Source organism: Papio anubis, chromosome 2 (genome assembly GCF_008728515.1).
Source record: "Papio anubis isolate 15944 chromosome 2, Panubis1.0, whole genome shotgun sequence".
Classification (NCBI taxonomy): Eukaryota; Metazoa; Chordata; class Mammalia; order Primates; family Cercopithecidae; genus Papio; species Papio anubis.
This window is the reverse complement of record NC_044977.1, coordinates 120,080,582-120,097,109: the sequence shown is the minus strand read 5'-3', so window position 1 is coordinate 120,097,109 and position 16,528 is coordinate 120,080,582. Positions and strand designations below refer to the sequence as shown.

General features: G+C 38.5%; 1 pseudogene; it reads right to left on the bottom strand.

Annotated features, from left to right (window-relative positions):
- Nucleotides 1-497: 497 nt before the first annotated feature.
- On the bottom strand, nt 498-1,819 carry LOC101022397 (annotated as a pseudogene).
- Between the last annotated feature and the right edge of the window lie 14,709 nt (nt 1,820-16,528).

Sequence of the window (16,528 nt, the reverse complement as noted above, 5' to 3'; positions counted from 1 at the left end):
AATGTGAAAGATCTCAACAGTACTAAGAAGAACCAAAACCAGTCAACAGTTCTGTGAGGAAGTCTGGCGCGTGGAATAGTAGGACTTTTCACACACAAAGGACAAATAAAGCAAGAGTTAATTTTGGCTACCAAACTGCAATTTGTTTTCTAGGTCATTTTCCCCCAACTATTTAAAAAGAAACATTAGTGCTACAGATACACAACTTTAAGATGCTGAATTCTCCTATCAAGTTGCACTGAGAGGCAAGTGAAATAAACCCCTCGGACTGCCATCCACCTGCAGAGATGTCACATCCATTTTCTTTGATTTGCATTGGCAACAGCAGGAAATAATTTGAATAGTGCTAAAGTAAGCAGCCAGTCTGCCTTGCTGAATTCACCTGGTTGCCTTCTTCATCTTCTTCCATCTGGCTAGGGCAAGGCGTAAAAAAGAGACGTATATATTTTAAATATAGTTGAGTGCATGATAGTGTGTATGTGTGTGGGTCTGTATGTGAGTGTGTGTATGTGTGTACAGAGGTTTATAAGTGAGAACTTTCTTCTGCGAGGCAGTGGGTCCCTGCCTGAAGTCCAGCCCGGTGCCTCATGGTATTTCCTTTAGACATTGGCTGATGCCGCCGCAACTCTGGCCTTTCGGTTTTTTAGATATGTCTCTTCATATGGAGGGCAGGATGGTCAGACCTTGAAAAACACCCGTCGCAGCGGTAGCATTTGAAGAGCTTTGCACCTGTGTGTTTCCTGGAGTGCCTGGTGCGCTCATCGCTTCGTGCTAAACGCTACACGCATCCCTCCCATGAGCACCTGTAAGGCTTCTCACCTGTGTGAATCCTATGGTGGGCCTTTAAGTGGGAACTTTTTGTATAAACTTCTTGGCACCCGTTAAACTGACAGCAGTGAACCCTCTTCTTGTTTTAGGGACATGCTTTAGCCCTCTTTGGTCACTGTCGCTCTGTCCACTCTTAACGGCCCCAGCAGCTGTCACAGCTGCTGAAGCTGTTGTGATCCCTCCCACTTTTACGGAGATGAGAGCACCCTTCTTGGCCACTAGTTTCAACATCACCGTGCCATCCACGGCAGAGAGAGTTTGTGAGGTTTTGACCAGATGGCGGCTGAGCTCAGGGGACGATGGGGACGTTAATGAGGTCACTGTGTTGAGCTGGACCTGGTTGACAGATGTGTAGCTGTTTAGAGAAGAGTTGGCGGCTGGAGGCTGAGGCAGGTCTCAGATAGCAACTTGTCCCCAGAGAGCAAGATGCCCACTGCCGAGCTCTTCTCACAGATGGCCGCTTCCACAGGGAGCAGCAGGAGGTCTAAGTGACGGAAGCTTTCCTCAACGCACCGGGGAGGAGAAGCGTGGAGGAAACAGACCAAGTCCTCACCAAAGGTCTCCGAGATCCTCCTGGGCTCCGTCTGTAGGTAGCGTTCCAATTCAAGGCATATCTCTTCTGGAATATTCCCTCTTCTCTCAGTCTCTGTTCTCCTTACGGGACCCTTTCTCTTATTCTGTGTTTCCCTCAGGGGTCTTCACTCCCACAAGTAAATATCTTCCAGGATATCCTGGAAGTAAGGCTTCTGGACTTCCTTTCTTCCATTTACTTATTCGTGCTGCCAGGTCTCCAGGGATGGCAAAGCCGAGAAGTAGCCGGTGTCATGGACAAGTCATAGCTCCTGGAATATACTATAACTAGCCAACGCGTCCATGCTGCTGCTGCAGGGCAAAATGGGAGGCGAAACCCTCCCCTCAACACAGTTGAGGCTGTTTATCAGTCTGTCTGGCTCACCCCCCAAGAAGACAGACATCCAGTGGCCCTTTTGTTTCAGTCAGACGAAGCTGCCATCCATTTCTGCAGCTCTGTTCGCTCCTAATGCAATCTTTGCTTTTGATTTTGGGAGGTTGCATTTTTTTCCTCTCGCGATCGCTTCTCTCCCCTACTTCCCTTCCCTCCCTAACCCCACCCCATCCTTGCTAGTTTGTAGTCTTGCCCTCCTGTTTCTCCCGTATTATTCTTTTAATATTTGTAGAATCTGTAGTGATGTCACCCGTTTCATTTCTGATGTTGGTAATTTGTGTCTTTTCTGATCTATCTGCTACAGGCTTTATTGATTTCAAAGAACTGTTTTGGTTTTCTCTACTTTTCTGTTTTTTGTTTCTTTAATTTCCACTTTGACTTTGGTTTTATTTGCTCTTTTGCTGCTAGTTTCTTAAGGTAGAAGCTGAAATTCATTGATTTGAAACCTTCCTTTATTTTTTCATATCTGGATTGAGTGCTTTAAATTTCCTGTTAAGTATTGGTTTAATGACATTTGATATGTTGTGTTTTCATCTTGTTTAGTTCAAAATACTTTCAAATTTCCATTTTTATTTACTTTTCTGATTCATGAGTTATTTAGTAGTAGTTTAATTAGCTTTCAATGATTTGGGAATTTTCTAAGGATATTTCCATTACCGATTTTTAAAAATTCCATTGTGGTCAGAGAACGTATTTTGTATAATTTGAATCCTTTTTGATTTATTAAGATCTATCTCATGGTTCAGTATATGGTCTATCTTGGCAAATGTTTCACAGGATTTTGAGAAAAATATATATTCTGGTATTATTGGGCATGGTGTTCTATAAATGTCAATCAACTCAAGTTGATTGATAGTATTTTCCTTCGTCTACTCTATCCTTATTGAGTTTTGTACTTGTTCTATTAGTTATTGAGAAGATATTGAAATCTCCAACCATAAGTATGGATTTATCTATTTCTCTTTGCATTACTATCAGTTTGGCTTCATGTATTTTGAAAGTCACTTGTTATTAGGTGCTTAAATATTTCTGATGGTTACATATTTCTGATTAATTTACCTTCTTGTCCTTATGAAATGTCTTTTTAAATCTTTTTTGCTCTAAACTATGTTTTTTTCTGACATTAATATAGCCACTGCCACTTTCTTCTTACTGGTGGTAGCACGGTGTGTTTGTGTGTGTGTGTGAGTGTATGAGATACAGTTCAGATGTGTGTCCCTGCCCAAATCTCATGTTGAAATATAATCCTGAATGTTGGAGGTAGGCCAGGTGGGAAGTGATTGGATCATGGAGGTGGATTTCTCATGAGTGGTTTAGTGTCATCCGTTGGTGCTATCCTTGTGATAATGAGTGAGTTCTCCCAAGATCTGATCATTTAAAAATGTGTGGCACCTCCCCATCCTCTCTCTTGTTCCTGAAGTGCCTGTTCCTACTTTACCTTCTGTCATGGGTAAAAGCTCCCTGAGGCTTCCCCAGAAGCAGATGCCTCCATGCTTCCTGTACAGCCCGCAGAACCATGAACCAATGAAACCTCTCTTCTTGTAAGTTACCCAGTCTCAGGTATTTCTTTAACTTTTATTTTAAGTTCAGGGGTACATGTGCAGGATGTGCAGATTTGTTACATAGGTAAACGTGTGCCATGATGGTTTGCTGTACAAATCATCCCATCACCTAGGTATTAAGCCCAGCATTAATTAGCTATGCTTCCTGATGCTCTCTCTCCCACCACCAACCTCCTCCAACAGGCCCCAGTGTGTGTTGTCCCCCTCCATGTGTCCGTGTATTCTCATCATTCAGCTCCCACTTGTAAGTGAGAACATGTGGTGTTTGGTTTTCTGTTCCTGCATTAGTTTGCTGAAGATAATGGCTTCCAACTCCATTCATGTCTCTGGAGAGGACATTATGTCGTTCCTTTTTATGACTTCGTGGTATTGCATGGTGTATATGTACCACATTTTCTTTATCCAGTCTTGTTGATGGATATTTACATTGATTCCATGTCTTTGCTATTGTGAATAGTGCTCAATGAACATACATGAGTGTGTGTCTCTATAATAAAATGATTTATGTTTCTTTGCATGTATGCCCAGTAATGGGATTGCTGGGTCAAATGGTATTTCTGCCTGTAGGTCTCTGAGGAATGGCCACACTGTCTTCACAATGGTTAAACTAATTTACATTTCTACCAACAGTGTAAAAGCATTTCTTTTTCTTGGCCACCTCGCCAGCATCTGTTGTTTTATGTCTTTTTAATAATAGCCATTCTGACTGGTGTGAGATGGTATCTCATTGTGGTATTGATTTACATTTTTCTCATGATCAGTGATGTTGAGCTTTTCTTCATGTTTGTTGGTGGCATGTATGTCTTCCTTTGAGAGGTGTCTGTTCATGTCCTTTGCCCACTTTTTAATCCTTTTTTTTCTTGTAAATTTGTTTAAGTTCCTTGTAGATTCTGGATATTAGACCTTTGCCAGATGAATAGATTGCAAAAGTTTTCTGCCATTCTGTAGGTTGTCTGTTCACTCAGATAGTTTCTTTTGCTGTGCAGAAGCTCTTCAGTTTCATTAGATACCACTTGTCAATTTTTGCTCTTGCTGAATTGCCTTTGGCTCAGGTATTTTTTTAGAGCAGTGTGAGAATAGACTAATACAGTGTGTATATGTATTTACATTCTTTTACTTTTTACCTTCTTGTGTCTTTTTGTTTAAAATGTATTTCTTGGCCGGGCGCGGTGGCTCAAGCCTGTAATCCCAGCACTTTGGGAGGCCGAGACGGGCGGATCACGAGGTCAGGAGATCGAGACCATCCTGGCTAACGCAGTGAAAACCCGTCTCTACTAAAAAAATACAAAAAACTAGCCGGGCGCGGTGGCCGGCGCCTGTAGTCCCAGCTACTCGGGAGGCTGAGGCAGGAGAATGGCGTAAACCCGGGAGGCGGAGCTTGCAGTGAGCTGAGATCCAGCCACTGCACTCCAGCCTGGGCGACAGAGCGAGACTCCGTCTCAAAAAAAAAAAAAAAAAAAAAAAAAAAAAAATGTATTTCTTGTAGGCAGCATATAGTTGAACTTTGCTTTTTTATTGTGGTGAAATATACGTAACATAAAAATATACCATTTTAAAGTATGCAGTTCTGTATCATTAAGTACATTCACATTGTTGTGCAATCATCATCACCATCCATCTCTAGAACTTTTTTTCTTCCCCAGTAGAAATTCTGTAATGATTAAACATTAATTTCCCATTCTCCACTCCCTAAAGCCCCTGGTAACTATCATTCTGTTCTGCTTTTCTGTCTCTATGAATTTGCCAAAATTTAAGTTATTCTAGAACCTCATGTAAATGGAATCATATTTTACTTTTGCATCTGGCTTATTTTACTTAACATAGTACCCTTAAGATTCATTCATATTGTAGTATGTGTCAAAATTTCATTTCTTTTTAAGGCTGAACAATATTTCTTTGTATGTATGTACCACCATTCTGTTTATCTGTCCACACATTAATGGACACTTTAATTGCTTCCACCTTTTAGCTATTGTTAATAATGCTGGTATGAACATGGATATACAAATATCTGTTCAAGGCCCTTCTTTCACTTCTTTTGGGTATATGCACAGAAGTGAAATTGCTGGATCGTATCATAATTCTATGTTTAATTTTTTGAGGAATTGACATAGTATTTTCCACAGTGACTGCACCATTTTACATTTCTACCAGCAATGCAGAAGAGTTCCCCTTTCTCCATGTCTTTGCCAATATTTGTTATTTTTCTGTTTTTTTCTTTTTAAAATAATAGCCATCCTAATGGGTGTGAAGTGACATCTCATTGTAGTTTTGATTACCATTTCCCTAAAGGGCTGGTTTGAATGTGTTCCCTAAAATTTATGTGTTGCAAACCTAATTGCCACTGTAACCGTATAAAGAGGTGGAGCCTTTAAGAGGTGATGAGGTCATGATGGTTCTGCTCTTATGAATGGATTAATGCTGTTATCTGGGAGTGGGATACTTATCTTTTGTTCTGGACTTTTTTGGATTAATCAAGTATTTAAAAAATTATCCCATTAATCTCCTTTGTTTGCTTATTAGCCGCAACTCCTTGCTTATTAATTTAGGGATTATTTAAGAATTTATACTATAGATCTTTTACTTTTCAAAGTAAAAGTATGTTATATGTATATATGATATATAAATACATGAATCTTATACTAGGATACTTCCCTTCCTGATCTGCTATTTTTTTCAAAGATTCTACTTGAATGTATGTTATAAACAATACAGTAATTGTTATGATTTTCATTTAAACAGTAAATTACCTTTAAAGAGATTTAAATAACAGTTAAAAAAAGAGTTGGCCTTATTTACCCATGTAGTTACTATTTCTGTGTTCTTCCTTTCTTTATATACATCCAGATTTCCATCTGGTATGATGGTCTCTCTGACTAAAGGACATTCTTTAATATAGAACATTTCTTATAGTGCAGATCTGCTGTGACAGATTCTTTTAGTTGTGTACTTTTGAAAAAAATACTTATCTTCATTTTTGAAAGATATTTTTGTGAGGTGGTGTGTATTGAATTGTGTCCGTACAAAAGATATGTGGATATCTTAAGTCCTAGCACCTGTGACTGTAGCCTTATTTGGAAATAGGGTCTTTACAGATTTAATCAAATTAAGATGAAGTCATATTGATTAGACGTGCTTTAAATCCAATAACTGGTGGCCTTATAAGGAGAGAGAGATTTGGAGACACCACACTCACTCTCTCTCTCTCTGTCTCTCTCTCTGTCTCACACACACACACTCATGCACACACACACACAAAGTAAGGAGGCACAAGATGGCTTTGTGAAGATAATAGCAGAGATTGGAGTTATGTGTAATCTGTCTGCATCTACTAGAAATCTGGGAAGATAAGATTCTTCCTTAGAGCTTCAGAAGGAGCATGACTCCATCATCACTTATATTTCGGACTTGATTTTGGAATTTGGCCTGCAGAACTGTGAGAAAATACATTTCTGTTGTTTTATACCACCCAGTTTGTGTTACTGTGCTGTGGCAGCCCTAGGAAACTGATACACCAGGTATAGAATTCTGGTTGAGAGTTTTTATATTTCAGTCCTTTATGATATTGCTTTACCGACTCACCTTGTTTCTAACTAAAAATCTGATGTCATTCTTACCTTTTTTTCTCTGTATGAATCATGTTTGTTTCCCTTTGCTGCTTTTAGGATTTTTTTCTTTATTACCATAATTGTGCAATTTGATTATAATATACCCTGGTATAGTTTTCTTCATGTTCCCTATGCCTAGGGTTCATTGAATTTTCTGAATTTGTGGGTTTATGGTTTTATTACATTTGAAAAGTTTTTTGCCTTTATTTCCTCAGTCATTTTTTTCTGTAGCCTCCCTGATTTGTGAACTCCAATTGCCCATACATGAAGCTGCTTGAAGTTGTACTACTCACTAATGTTTTTTTCTTTTTAAAATGTATTCTCTTTTCTCCATGTATTTTATTTTGGATAGTTTCTATTGCTGTTCCTTCAAATTCACTAAATTTCTTCAATGTCCAATCTGTCAATTCCATCCACTGTATATTTTATCTTAGTTACTATGTTTGGTTTGAATTTCTTTTATATTTCTAGGTCTCAACCTTGTGAATATATGTAAAAACTGTTTTAAGGTCTTTCTCTGCTAATTAAAACATCTTTGTCAGTTCTGAGTTTATTTCTATTCATTGATTAGTCTTCTCTTTACGTATTGTGTTTTCCTTCTCCTTTCCATGACTGGTGATCTTTGATGAGATGTCAGACATTGTTAATTTTAACTTGTTGAGTGCTGGATATTTTTATGTTCCTATAAATTTTCTTGAGCGTTGTTCTCAGATGCAATCAAGTTACTTGGAAACAATTTGATTTTTTTAGGTCTTGCTGTTATGGTTTTTCAGGTGGGTCCAGAGCAGCACTCGGTCTAGAGCTACGTATTTCCCAATACTGAGATGATGCCTTCCTGAGTACTCTACGCAATGCCCCTGATTTATGAGATTCTTACAGCTGGCTGGTGGGAACAGTCACTGTTCCCAGGCTTGTGTGAGTTCTACACATTGTGTCCTTTATCCTTTCAGATGGTTCTTTCCCTGGCTTTAGGTAGTTTTCTTAAACACATTTACATACTTTTTTTTTTTTTTTTTAATTTTTACCTTAAGTTCCGGGATACAGATGCAGAATGTGCAGGTTTGTTACATAGGTAGACATGTGGCCATGGTGATTTGCTGTACACCTTCAATTCCCTTTGGATATTTGGAAAGCTTTCTCAAGGACAGGTGTAAACAAGCCCAGAATGCAAAGATTGGAATACATACCTAACTCTTCAACGCCCAGACACCAGCAAACGTCCACAAGCATCGGAAACATGACCACACCAAATGAACTAAATAAGGCACGAAGGGCAAATCCCAGAGAGACAGAGATATGTAATCTCTCAAACAGAGATTTCAAAATAGCTGTTTTAAAAGACCTCAATGAAATTCAAGATAACACAGAGAAGAGATTTAGAATCCCATCAGATAAATGTAACAAAGAGATTGAAATAATTGTTAAAAATGAAGTAAAAATCCCAAAGCTAAAAAATACAATTGACAAATGAAAGAAAGCATCAGATTCTCTCAACAGCAAAGTGGATTAAGTGGAAGAAATAATTAGTGACCATGAAGGCAGGCTGCTTAAAAATACACAGGCAGATGAGACAAAAAAGAATAAACCAGCATGAAACATGCCTACTTGGCCGGGCACGGTGGCTCATGCCTGTAATCCCAGGACTTTGGGAAGCTGAGGTGTGTGAATCATGAGGTCAGGAGTTCAAGACCAGCTTGGACAAGATGGTGAAACCCCGTCTCTACTAAAAATACAAAAATTAGCTGGGTGTGGTGGCAGGTGCCTGTAATCCCAGCTACCTGGGAGGCTGAGGCAGGAGAATTGCTTGAACCGAGGGGTGGAGGTTGTAGTGAGCCAAAATTGCTCCATTGCACTCCAGCCTAGGCAACAGAGTGAGACTCCGTCTCAAAAAAAAAAAAAAAAGAAAACCCAAATAATATTACCTTAAGACATTTAATAATCAAACTCCCAGAGGTCAATGCTTTCCTTCAACAGATATTACTTATTGAGCACTTTCAGTATGCCAGGCACTGTTCTGAGTACTGAGGATAGAGCAGCGGGAAGTGAACAAAGCAAACGAAATCTTTCTTCTCATGGAGCTGATACTTCAGTGGGAAGAGACAGGCAAGAAAAAAAGGAAGAGGGAAAGCCACTAAATGCTAAGTGTCAATAAATGTTAAGTAAAATGGGGGCAGAAAAGCAAAGATAGAAGAGTATTGGGGGTAGGGTGGATCTTGGATAAGAGTCAGCAAAAGCCTCTATGGAAGGCCAAAATAAAAAGTGAGAATTGCTGTAGATTAAAAGAGACCCCTGACACATGTCAACAAAATGCAAAGCATAAGTCTTGATTACATTCTGGCCTTAAAAATACAAACTTAAAAACATTTTTTTTTAATTAAAACTTGGAACGTTTGAACATAGATTGCATATTAGATGACGGTGTAAAATTATTAATTTTTCAGGTAAGGAGATGGTATTGTCGTTATGCAGAGGGTATCCTTTTAGGAAGTTTATGCTGACAGCTTTTGAATTGTTTTAGTGTCTGTAGTTTACTTTCAGATGGTTCAACACATAGAGGAAGAACTAAGGCAAATGTGGCAAAACATAACAATTGGTAAATATGATGAGGGTGTAAGGGTATTATTACAGTATTCTTTCAACTTTTATGTATGTTTGACATTTTTTCAAAATAAAAACTTGGCAGAAAAAAAGATGGAATTTAGGGTTGTTGGAGTTGATCTGAGTTTTCATCACCAGGTGGTGCTAAAGCTTTTCAAATATAGTTAAATTAACAGCAAACAATCTGTGTTGACAGTTGCATATTAATTTAGGAAACATTTGGGTGGGAGGAACACAGACTATAAATCAAGCTTTTTAAATTTGCCAATTTTACTCTTGCTTGCATTATTATATTTTACACAACTTGAAGAGGTTCAACTGTACCATTTCTGTCTCTCAGTTTCCTTCTCTTCAACCTTTCCCATTTCCAGGCCCCTAATTTCTTCTCACAAAAGAGCTGCTGTGATAATTCCCAACACCAGATGCCACTGTGGTCCACGTTGCTCACAGAGTAACCTTTGTGCAGCATTTCTCTCCCCTTCATCAGCTCCTTATTTCCCTCCAAATAGTTTCCACTCCTCAGCACAGAATTTACAGTTTGATACCAATCTTCTTTTCCCAGTGTATCTATTATTATTTCCTTGCATTAACCCTACTCAGGAGAAACATTGACTGCTGTCCTTTTCTTTTTTTTTTCAAACAAATGTCATACACTTTCTCACCTCTGACTATTCTGCTTTGTATGTCTCCATACTCCCAATGCCCTTCTGCCTATTGCCAGTTCAAAATCTGACCTTGCCCATCATTGAAGCGTAAATTAAATATGATTTCCTTCATGACAATTTCCCCATACACCTTACTCAGAAATATTCCTCTTTCTACAGCACTTTTAAATTTTCTTACCAAACTGATAATATTTTGTATTATATAGTAATGTGTGTACACTAAATTATAAATACTTTCAAGGTAGGCAGTTTATGTTTATAGTCTTTGGATTGTGTTTAATACTATGCGGCATTTACTAAAGGTCAGTGGAATTGAATTTCAAGATTATTCAAAGGTAGTTTATAGTAGTGGTAAAAGTGCTGACTAATTACCACCAATTGCCAGCCTTACTCTGGCTGTTCATTTCACAGATAAGCAATGAGAGGCCACCATAGTGAGACATGAACCTGGATAAAGGATATTCATGGCTTAGCAGCCCCACCTACCAAAAAAAATCATCAATTTGAAGTAAAATTTCCTTTCAATTTTACTCCGTCAAAACCCTTAAGTTCTTGCATGTCATTTGATCTATATATTCTTCTAGGTAAGAACATGAAAAGAATGATATGTTAGAAAATATGTTTATAAAAGCTAAAATTAGAAGCAGCCTAACCAACAATACAGAGTTGGTTAAAGACATTCGAAATTATCCACACAATGAATTACTATGGAGCTATTAAAAATGGTGCTCGAGAACAATATTTAGTGGCATAGAAAGAGGCCCCCAATGATATTATAGGAAAAAAATACACCATATTGTTGACATAATGCTTTTTAATAGAAGAAAAGATTTGCATATAGAAAATACTAAAGTTGATGGCAGAGATGTATTTCTAGATTTGGAGACTGACTGATTTAAATAGTTTCTTTTGCTATCTTTTTTCCCCCTAAGTTTTAACTCTGAGCACCTATATTAAGCAAACATTAAAAAAAATTTAGGAGAGAAATTATATTCCTAATGTTATTCCATTGTGTACATTCATTAATGAAGGAAGGAATTTCAGGCTCTAACATTGTTCCTTGGGCTAACATAGAACCAGTGGACAAGAAGGCCAAATGATACCCCAAGAGGAGATAGTATTAGAGGTCAGAAAAGGTAAGAAAGCCAGGTAGAAAAAAATGAAGGTTAAGGAATGGGATTACCATGCTCAGGGAAGGAGGGAGGCAGGAATACAAGTAGGAGAGTCATAAGAATCTAGTAGATACCAAGATTGTAATGAAATAGAAAGGTAACTGCATTTAGAAATCTAGGTCCAATATTTAGTATTCTTGTTTATTAGATAGGTAATCCTGAGTAAATCATTTGTGTTTTCAAGGGTCAGAAAATACCTTGAAGGTGTTTTTATTCTCATGTTACAAGTGAGTAAAGTAGCACTCAGAAAATATAAATGAGGTCATATATACATAAGCTAGGTTTTCTCAGCTTTAGCTCTTTTGGCATTTTGGGCCAGACACTTTGCTGTGGGAGCTGAACAAGCACATTTGTATGGGATAATAAGTGATGATGTCAATTTTAATAAAGAGGAAGTTGCCCAGTGAGAAGGAAAGCAGGTGAGAGGCATTTTGTAGTTAAACTAAAATTTTGCCAATTTATATAAAATCCCCCTAAATACTCAGTATATGCATCTCACCAAGGAGTGTTTTCCCCTGGTAGGGGACTTCAGAGGACTCCAATACCTACAGTTGGCAGGCATATATGTCCCAGATCTATATAAGTCAAATCAAGCCTCTAGCATATAGAGCATCTTATGTGATAGATTTTAAGCTCAACCTTAGTCAGAATGGGGTCTTTTATATCCTTCATGTTTATGCTGAGATGGATCCCAAGGGGGCCCGGATATGTCTATGAGGATGAGTCATTGTCCCTGATGTGGATAAGTGAAAAGGGTAGGGAAAAGGGTTTCTGACCCTGATAGAGCTATTTGTGGATAGGGAGGACTCTAAAATAACTCTTGAAATCATAATAGAATGTTAAAGTCTCCCACATTTAGAGTATATGTTGTTTGCATTAATCCCACTTTTTAAGAGAAATATTTATTACTACTTAAACAGTTCACCCCAACTTTATTTCAAATTGGAAATATTAATTTAATTAAAATAGAAATTTAATTTTATGCTTAATTTGAGGGTTGCTTTTTTGAAAAAAAGGCTTTTTCATATGCAATTTAAACACTTGCATGCTTTTAAAGATAAAACAAGAACAACAAGAAGTAGAATTTATATGTAATTCTACCACCCGGATAGACCCAGTATGAATATTTTGGTATATACCCTTTCAGAGTTCTTAAATTGGGGGTTCTGGATCCAGCCTGTACATTAGGTTCACCTGAAGAACTTTAAAAATAAGATGATGACTAGTCTCATCCCAGAACAAATAAATCAGAATACCTGGGGGACGGAGCAGGGCTGAGTAATTTTTTTTAACTTCACAGGTGATTTTAATGTACAGATAGGGTTGTGAACCACTGTCTTAAATGAATGATAGATTAGTGCTGAAGCACTAGGCCAAGCACTAGCTGAAGCAGCTAGGCCAAAATAAGAGATGCTGGTGCCTTCAGCTAAGTGGTACTTTGGCTGTAGTTGGCATTGGCAATTAGGAAATGAGAGTGGTAGAGAGGCCACTTGGTATGCAGCAACGCTTAGTGGCCTGGCACTGTCCAAGCCACGCCGCTGCTATCTGCAGTAAGCAGTAATCAGTAATTTGGGCAGTAGGAGCTATAGATACTTTGCAAACAGCAGACGGTCAACCACACAAGCAGGAACTGCCAGTTGCTCTCTCCTTAGTGTAAATGACAAGGCTAGAATTTATCACCTGAATGTCACCATTGAATATACAAATTCAAATGGCCTGTAAGCTTTGTTAGGTGAGCTAAGTAGTGGGCATGTGTGGAGGGTTCAGGTTAATTTGTCCCGGGCCCAATATGGCAGGCTTATAAGCTCTGGGGAACTAATTGGACAAGGGTAAGGGAAGCAGTAAGAGGAAGCGTATTATAAGATCAGATTGAAAGAAGCATCAGTCACCCAAGAAAGCCTGTCCATCAGCTGTTGCCTGTGGAAAGAGAAGATAGTGGAAGGGAGGCGGGTTGGTTGCTCTCTTAAGGTCTCATGGGCTGCCTTTACCACAGTAGGATCTGCCATCAACTTTGTACAGCTCAGAGGTGGAATCTCTCCAGTCTCTCCAGTGGATAATTAGCTCTTAGGGCAGCTACACACATTAATGCTACCGCATTTTTCAGAGTAGGAGAGTGCTCATCAGTGACCAGAATAATTTGTGTTCATTACTCGAAGGACTCCATCTTTCTTAGGGAGGGAAACTAGAGATAATGAGTGAATATTTATTAAAATGTCAATGTGTCATGCGCTTTACATTTTAGTATATTATTTACAGATGAGGAAAAAAAAAGCATGGAGAACGCACCCAAGTTTCCAAAGCTGGTCAGTGTGGTGAGGGCAAGATTCAAAACCTGGTCTCTCTGGCTCCAGAACTGTGTTCTCCGTAGCTACTAGCCTTCCCAGGAGATTGAACAAACATTTGGAAGACTGAGAAGAAGTAAAATCATCCCGACAGAGATGTCATGGATGCTTGCACTATACCTGTCCAATAAAGGGATAATAATAGTACCCACATAAAGGTGCTATTGCGATAGAAAATTTATTACAGGTAAAACATTTAAAAGAGTACCTGGCACATAGTATATGCTTAATTCATGCAGTGCTCATGTTGACAGGGAACTTATTGTCCATTAAAACATTTGGATTGTTAGAAATTCATTATGCTAAGCTGAAATTGGGCCCCTCTAGCTTTTACCTGGAAGGTGTTCCCACCTGAAAAATGGAAGAAATTTTCAGTGAGGCAGATTTTGGGTTGATTTAATGAAGTAGTTTCCGAAATTTAGAGCTACTTAAGAGAAACAAACTGCCTCAGGAGGGGCAATTGTTTATAACAGACTGTTTTTTAGAGCAGTTTTAGGTTCACACCAAAATTGAGAGAAAGGTACCGAGAGTTTTCATTTACTTCCCCCTCACACATGCACAGCTTCCCCCATTATCAGCATTTCCCACCAGAATGGTGCATTTGCTACAATCCATGAGCCTACATTGAAACATTATTGTTATCCAAAGTCCATAGTTTAATTAGGGCTTGCTCTTGATATTGTACACTCTGTAGATTTGGACAAATGTATAATGACATGTATATACTCCTATAGTATCATGTAGACCAGTTTTACTGCCCTAAAAATTCTCTATGAGGTGGAGTGATTTTCGTAAGTTAAAATAACCAAACTTGGCAGAGAGTCCCCTGGATAAAATCCACAGTTGCAAATTTCAGAGCTTATCTGTGTCACAAGTGGACTCTGAAATGCATTAGGAAAGCACATGAACAAAGGCACATTAAACTTTGATTTTGTACTACAGAGGCACTGCTATTGACAAACCCAACTTCAAATTACAGATGTGCATCAGAACATGAGCACATTATCTTGCATTGAATTCCACAAAGAAATTAATATTCCCACACCCTCAGATTAAATTTGGCTGTATAATAGATAATTGGGGACCCCTCTCCTTTGTTACTCTTGAATCTATCAATATTTATGATAAAATTTAGATTCTCACACTGCAATCAAAACCAGTCTTCTACCAGAGATGCCTCAAAATATTTTTCCTACAATGAAGAGACGTTGAAAAGACAAAAGGAACCATGCTTGCTACATTTTTTTTAAAGCTTGCTTCCAAGGTGTAAGTGGAATAAATATGCTTGTTATTGAGTGAGATTTTCACCACGGCTTTCCTAGTGTAAAATGTTTTTGACATATTTTGGACTAATGAAAAACAACTATGCTTTGGAACAGACTTTAAGTGGGAGTTGATTTTGTGCTGATCAGTTTTAAATTGATTTACAATTCATGAAGCTTTTGGATAGCAGAAAAGAATGACAACCGAATGAGACAGCTTGGTGAAGGTCACAGGGATAATCAGTAGAGGTCAACAGTACATTAAGCCTGGGAATGGAGCCTGGCAGGGGCCCACTGCCACTATTGCAGTGCCCATTTGGTCACAGGGAGTGACTGACTCTTCATACATGGTATTTTCATATCCTTTGAGATATTATCTGTTTTATATAACTGAACAGTTTATTCTTAGAGGTTATTATTCAAGTTGGATTATTTCTAAGGTCAAACTACTATAATACCTAGGAACTATGTAGAAATTTGCAGAGGAAAATTGTAAGTGGCATTGTATAGGCTATCATTATAATATGCTATGGAGTTTTTGTTTCTTTAAGAAAATGTTTCAGCTCTTCAATTTTAGATAAGTTTATGTTTTTTTTGGTGGGGGGTCAGGTTCTCACTCTGTCACCCAGGCTGGAGTGCAATGGCGTGATCATGACTCACTGCAGCCTTAACCTCCAAGGCTTAAGGAATTCTCTTGCCTCAGCCTCCTGCGTAGCTGGGACCACAGGCACCTGCCACCACATCCAGTGAGTTTGCCAGTTTTGAAGGGGCAGTTTCTCTGACTTACTTAAACTCACAACTGACTTCCTTATCTTCCTCTTAAAATCACTTCTCTTTTCCCAGTGAAGGCCAGTGCCATCTATTCAAGCCAGCCAGGCTCAAACCTGAGTCTCAGAGTCATCATTCTCAGAATTGGAAGGGATCTTAAAGGATACGTAGTTCAGCCACCCATTTGGTGCTTGAACCCTTTATCATCATATAGTTTGTGATTCCCCAAGTATTTGAGCACTTACTCAATATCAGGTACTCTACTCCTTCTACTAAATAATAATTTCTGCCAAATACTGAACATCTTCTAGAAAGAAAAAAGATTTAGCAGTAAAAAGGCACTGCTTGGCCTAGTGGAGGAGGTAGCTGAGAACATTTTAATATGATGTAGTGGGTGCTTTGTAGAGGTAATGCAGAGGAAGAAACAGGGAAGAGAGGAAGGTTGCCTGGCTCAGAGGAGGCTCCAGGGAGGGATAGTTGGGGCCTGCTTTCTAGAGGAGGAAAGAGTAGAATTGAATCTTGAAGGATGAATAGGAGTGATCCAAGTGACTGACGGATGTGTGTTCTAGGCAAGGAAACTACAAGGGAAAAATCCCGGAGGGACCATGTATATCTCTCTACATTGTGGCTTTCTCATCTGTAACAGCATTTGCTTTATAGAAACATTATATGGAGTAAATAAGAAAACATTTATGGTTATAATAGGCAGAGTAAATGTTTACTAAATTATATTATTATTATATCATTATACTGCTAAAG